Source organism: Brachycentrus maculatus, unplaced genomic scaffold (assembly GCF_059751285.1).
Source record: "Brachycentrus maculatus isolate JH-2025_06_01 unplaced genomic scaffold, ASM5975128v1 h1tg000166l, whole genome shotgun sequence".
NCBI classification, from domain to species: domain Eukaryota; kingdom Metazoa; phylum Arthropoda; class Insecta; order Trichoptera; family Brachycentridae; genus Brachycentrus; species Brachycentrus maculatus.
Genome location: NW_028280919.1, coordinates 1,856,727 through 1,864,140, shown reverse-complemented (window position 1 = coordinate 1,864,140; position 7,414 = coordinate 1,856,727).

Genomic DNA, 7,414 nt, shown 5'->3' with positions numbered 1-7,414 from the left:
TTATTTAAAAATATATTTTGAAGCCATAAGTAAGTGTTTCAATATATAAAAATAGAAATGTAACTAATGAGTAATTGTTACCCAATTGGGATTGCATTTATTATTCTTTCTTGGTTTTTTATTTCTTTCTAACTTATATTTTTGACGACAAATATTTTATGAGTTGGAAATATGTCATACGCAACCAATTTTGTGACCTGTTTAACATAATGAGCTTTAAATTATCAAATCTAAAAACCAATGAAACAACTTGTTTAAATTCGTTATTTTATTTGCTTTTTAATTCAATCACTCATATCTATACGGTCAGGAATCGATTTTGAAGCGTCTAAGATTGAAATGGGTAAGAGAATTAAGTAATGGTCTCCTTCATCTGCCTGTCCTCAGTTATATTTATATCCCTTTTATATACATATTCTTTACTCCCCCAGACGGATCATTTTTTTTGTCTATTTCTGTAGAAGTTTACTGATTTTCTGAACGTTCTATCATTTTTACATATTATTGTTTATTGTAATATAACAATTAAACAATTTCACAACAATTTGAGTTTAAACAGATTAAACTATAATTTTAACGAATTTTAGAAGAACCCCTGGAACAAAAGACTAAACAAAAGTTAAGATTTAGAAACTTCAGTAGCACCTCTCATAACGAGTAATTCGCATAGCGAGCAAAAAAAGTGAAAAAGTTGCTCCCTTAACGAGCGATGTTCTGCATAACGAGTAACAGAAGAAGGGCAAGTGCCTTTTTCACCACATTCACTTGTGAACTGGGACTTTCGTGGCTTGGGAAGGAGGTTTACTAAGAGGACACTCACTTCTACTTGGAAAAAACTTTGGCCAGAAAGTATTGTCTGTAGGTAATATGGCAAGGATAGGGAAGGTGAATATGAAAATACATCACTAACAACCAGACCAAAGGATAAAAAAACTTGAATTTATTTTGGAAATGGCGAAAATGGAACGTGCGACGGTTTCGCAGTCGAGCGTCTACCCAACTATGCCACGGCACCTGTCATGCAACAGATCTACCTAATTTCTATACAGTAAATAAACCTCCTATAAACCTCTCATAACGAGTTTAATTCGTTCCAGCATCTTACTCATTAAGCGAAACATTTTTTCCCATACAAATCAATGTAATATACGATAATGCGTTCCAGGCCAAAAGAATTTCTTTATATATATATATATATATATATATATATATATATATATATATATATATATATATATATATATATATATATATATATATATATATATATATTTAATATTAATTCAAATAAAATTACCTATAAATTGTTAAGGATTGTAAAAACTTTGAATACAGATTTGATAAAAAACTGACTATAGATTTTGACTATAGATTTGAAGAAAAACATTTTTCCTTTGGTCTGGTTGTTAGTGAAGTATGCATATGGTGGGCCATCCCGTACATCTATGATTCCTAGTGAAATCCTACATCTGTCAGAACATTAAGTTTTGTTATAATTTTAATCAGCATTCACACTGTGAGATCGTATTGTACATTGAGATACAATTAATAAATAAACTTCCTATAATTATAGGTAAGACGTCGCCACCACTGGAAATCATAGATAAATTAGACTATTCGTCATTCACAATCTGCAAATCATTTATTCATGTGTAGCAGCCATTTAAATATGAATAGGCAGAGACTGAATTTGTTGTCATGTAAATTCGATAGGGAATAATAACACAATGTTTTTGATAATACTTTTTTATTTCTTCAAACAATTTAAATTGTTTTACATTAAGTACATTTTAATACTCTGATTACAAAACATTGTAATAAATATACATGATATATTATACAAAATTAACATATAACAAGAATTAATCAATGAAATAATATACTAGTGTGGAGGATAGCTGATAATTTTGATCAAATTAAGACTTAATATAATACTATTCAACATTTTTGATGCTGCACAGTTCATAATGCTTACATACTTTAATATGCATACTTTTTAAGCAAAATAATTCAACAGAAACAAATTATAAAAATGCTCAAAAGTTGTCACTAAATCGCTGCCTTGAATTATTTTTAAGCGTCAACAGAAGATTTGAATTTATTTATATAAATCAATAAATATAAGCATTACAAACAATTTACATTTAAAATGGATGATATAAATTTAAATTAACTTATTAATGGTTACTCTCTAAAGTTAATGATTGTTTGGTTTAGAACCCAAAAATAATTCTCTAAAAATGTGACACTTCCGAGCAGATTTGGAGTACAATAAAGAGTCACATTAACATTTGTACACTTCATTACGATATTCAATAAATATAAATAAAATAACCATCTATCCTAGAATCCATCACTAACATTTTGCAATTTTATTTAGTTTCATTTTTCCCCATTCAATTTATATACTGAATCAGGAGTCGGAAAATTTATTTAATAGCAAAGAAAAGTAGTGTGGCAGAAAATCATTTCATCAATCAAAGCTTTCAATATCATAGTGAAGTGAATATTAACGATGCTCATTGAATGTACATATTGTTTATATATATATTATATATATATAAGCATGCTATGTATGTATAAGGAAGTCTTATAACACAGTAAAAGCCATTGAAAGAAAATATGGCACATTATTCAATAATGATTATAGTAAAACATCAGCTCGGAATAACAATTCTGAATAACAGTTCGAGTAAATATATATGTGTGCTATATACAGTTACATAGTTATGTATCATGTAATATGTCCTTGTTATTTACTGAATTTGAAAAGATATAAGTAGAATCTCAGAAAATCATTAGGAATTCACGTTGAGTCTCTCTGGCCGCGAACACCACAAACTAAATACGCCTCAACAAACTTATCTTTGAAAATGGTGGGGATGCCATTGTTGCTATTTTTTTTGTACAATAATGATTTAGGCTGCTTAAAAATATACATGAAAGCATGAAAAACAAATTAATTCCATTTCTGACCATTCCACAGATTGTCAAAGGTAGATTTACGGCCACAATCACAATATGTACTTATAATAGACACAATGTCATTCTTTTTGCTCGCTGTTTGCAGTTCAAAACCAAATTCAAAAAATTAGAAGCATTTAGGAAAAATTCGAACAATTTAAAGTATTTACCATGGTACATATAATGAAAATGTAAGGGTGCAATTGTTGAAGTCATCAAACGAAAACATTAATAAATATATGAGATGAGTCTGACTAAATAGGATGCAACACCAAAAAATGTAACTGGTTACATCGATAATAATATTACCTTCCTGCATATAAATGCAAGAAGGCAATAAACATGTATGCTAATCTTGTGAGATATACACTTGATACATTCCTGCGGAAATAAATTACATGAATCAATTATATGTACCTGTTGTAAGTCTTCATTGTGAGTTTATTATTTTATCACAATTCATATTTCTGTTATTAACTGTTATTAAATATAGAAATCCCATATTTAGCGTAAGATTGGAGCCACACATGGTCGAGATTTTTACACTTGGCGTTAGACCAGGAGTTCTACCATATGTGTGATTAAATTTATCATATTTTACGAGTCGTTTACTCATGTAAGGCGATATGTGTGAACCTTGACACTCAAAATTCTTTATGGTTGCAAATTTAAAAAAAAAAAGATATGGAGTGGTTTATACACAAAATATATATATTTAAATAAATTCATAGCTAAATTTTCAAAATACTTAGGTTAATTAGTGCACCTGCTTAGTTGGGCCAAAGGTCTAATCCTGATGTGTATGTATCAATTAAGTGGAGTCGACTCTGTACTATAAAGGTGAAATCAATTTAATGTTTTAGAAATGGAATGTTATTTATGTATTTTACAAATCTAATGTGCATATTTGTAAATTATTCTTTACTTGCGTTAATAATATGTCAGGTAATTTTGTTTTTCAACAAGACATCTCCCAGTGAGAGACTACTGTTCACTGAGAGTGACATGAACTTGGCCATTCTTATAATATTTTTGGTATTCTCAACAAACAGTTAAAAAAATCTTAATGATAATAATAACATATTGATGATTGACTGATTTTATGTAATGAGCATAAAAACTGAATGCGTAAGAAAATTATATATTCCCGTGATTATATGTTTATCATTGAAAAAAGTTAATTGATTGAGTGCTATAAATGTTATTTGATTGAGTCATGTCTAGTCATTTGTACAAAAATTATATTAGTATCCGAGCATGCAAAGTGTAGCAAATTAATTTTCTACATGTTTTACATGATATAAAAATAATACAATTAATATATTTCGAGGTCTATTTATACAAATATAAGTGTAGTAAGTCAAATAAAAATAATATTATCAAAGACATAGCTAAGTTACACATTGTTTTTTTTCTTCTTATGAATACATTAATCATTAATTTAAATTGAGTTTGATAATATGTATATGTATGTACAAATTTACACCTGTTTTTCTTTTACAATAAAACAAAGATCACAAATGTAATATTTTCCTAAAATTTTTTATAAAACTAGTACATATGTAATAACCTATGAATATTATTTTATTAATCACAATAATTAAACTATTTACTTTTCATTTAAAAAAATAAACTGAAATTAAAACAACCGTTTTTCAGGAGAAAAAAAACTGTTTTTAAAGGGCACCTGTTGGATTGAAATACATATTATAAAATACATTTCTCTGAGCCTGAAAGGCCTACAAAATAATCATTACTTATAATTTTTGTCAAATTACGATTAAACACATTTTGTGTACAATCTCAAAAAACAATAATGCCTCAGCTAACCAAATTCATTTGTTTTACAAAATTATTGGTAGAACAAATTATTTGCAAAGTTTTTCTACGCCACTGCTGTGATATATACAATTTATTACACAAATAAACCACTAGCCGATGATCACTGTACTGATATTTACAGCAGAGATTCTTTTAAAAATATTAAGGGTATTAAAAAGGCCGGATTCAGCTGGGACGGGAAAGAATCAATAGTTATTATTTTTTACTGTATTACAGTTTCGATTTGTTGTAGGTATTATTTTTTTTATTGATTGATTCCATTTTTACAACACCAATTTTAACATTTCATATTAGCAGTAATAATTTCATATGGTCTAATAATCAAAATTTCTAGGTCATATCATGTTGCTTTTTTTTCATCCATAAACAGATGTGATTTTTCTTACTACATATATCGGTAGTGTAATGGCAAAAGGGTATTTCTGTAAAAAATTTCATTTTCTAAGTCTGTTCCACAAAATGTCCATAATCTGGCAAAAGGATAAAGCTGTGGTTGTAATCCTTATTTAGTTTTATTTACATATGTACATATGCCATCCGAAAAAATATTTAATTTCACAAGTTTGTTTTTGCTCTCCTGTAAAATTTGATCTGAGACAGATATACCCCTTTGCCTTTACACTACCGATATATGTACATATCGTCACTTTCCTGACTAACTGTTGTGTTTGTGTTTGAAAATTTTTATAGGATGGCGTTTTTTGTGTTTGCCATTATTACCATTAATGTTATTTAAAAGATAAAGTATAAGCTAAGAACAGGTTTTTTTTTTAAAGTTCATTTTCTCTTCATTTATTAATATAGAGTAAAAACAGGTAAGATTTTACAGTATGTTGATTTTAATGTTTTTTATAACAAATACTTTTTAAAATTTTATATATGTAACTACATATAGGTGTACATATTTGGTCCCTATACCATACAAATTTCATTAAGTAAAAAGGGTATAAAAATTGACACAAAAACAGTCTATATGAAAAAATAAAAACAAACCATTCCTATAAAATAAGCAGATTTATTTGAGATTAGCATTTATTTATCAAGAAAGAAAAACTCTTAACTTTATATGAATTGAAATATTACATACCAAGCAGATAAAATGAAATTAAATCCCGTATGAGTATTATTTAATGGCAATTGTGTACATAATAAAACAAATAAATTTTAAACAATCGATTATGAAAAAGATGGTCAGAAAAAATAAAAATTATAAATTAATAAAAAGCCTTAAATATTTTTACTATATGGAATACAATAACAGTAATATACTGTTAATATATTTAATCATGAAATATAAACAATTTGAAATCATTAAATGAAAAACATTGCATGTATTTCTACTAAACAAAACATGAAATTATATTAAATATATTAAATGTGTCTATTTACCCGCTTGCTAAATATATGTTTCTAAAAATTTATTATTACATTAAAAATCATTAGTACATGTATATGTACTTGATAATGTAAAATTTAATTTATTTAAGTACCATGTGTCTAACCCAAAATTATACGATAAATGTGAAAAAATATCCACAAATTACCACAATATCAATGTTCAAAACGTATTCCTTATGTTGTATAACAAATAAATTAACGTTAACCAAATTTCCAATTACTTTAAAAAAGAAAAGATAAAAACTGTGCATATTTTGAAAAATAGTCCAAATGCTTAAAAGCAAAACCAAGTCTAACATTCTGACCAAAACTAGTTCTTTTTTTCTTAAATCTCAATAATTAGGTACTGAATTACGGTGTATATGTAAAATTTCATTTAGGTTTTTTCCTTTTTAAACATAAAAAAAAGTATTTTCCAAAAACGTTGTGACCAAAAAACATATTATTCAGAATCACATCTCCTTTGAAGATAATGAATTAGTAGATTTAAAAGAAGTATATTGCATTGTTATCAAGCAATACACATACCATATTTTACGGACTATAAGACACATCTTAATTTTTAGGCCTTTTTTTAAAATAACATTTTAAATTTTTAATTATAACATTCCAAAACCAGAATAAAAAAAAATTGTTTATAAAACAGAACTGATCTTTAAAATCCCCTGAATTTTTGGGCTCTTGTCGAATCCTTGCAGGATTTGGGGGGTTTTCGCCTCATAAAATATCGCATTGCACAATTGTAGTATGTTTTTGTGTACTACAAATGCGTGTGTGGTGGACTACATATTTTATTGTACGTTTCCCATCACTACAATGTTTGCCAGATAGAGATAGGTTTTCCGCAGCATCGAATAAATGACCATTTTTAAAACAGGTGGGAATATTTAATCAAACACTGCACATTTTTATTTTAATTTTGAGTATAAGCCTAAGGACTTTTTTAAAAGCAAAATGTGCGTCTTATAGTCCACAAAATACGGTATATCATTAAAAACATTTATTGTTACTGAAATTATACTGTAATTCCTATTAAGATATTTACTTATTTTGCTTTGGGGCAGCCGACACATTATCGTTTGTTTTAAATAAAATAAAAATTCTTTTGATTTAAAAACCCTACAATTTTTTCTTTTTCAATTAGACACATACTAATATGGGTAATAACATAATTATAATTTAAGTAAAAAAAATACTTATGTATTCAGCT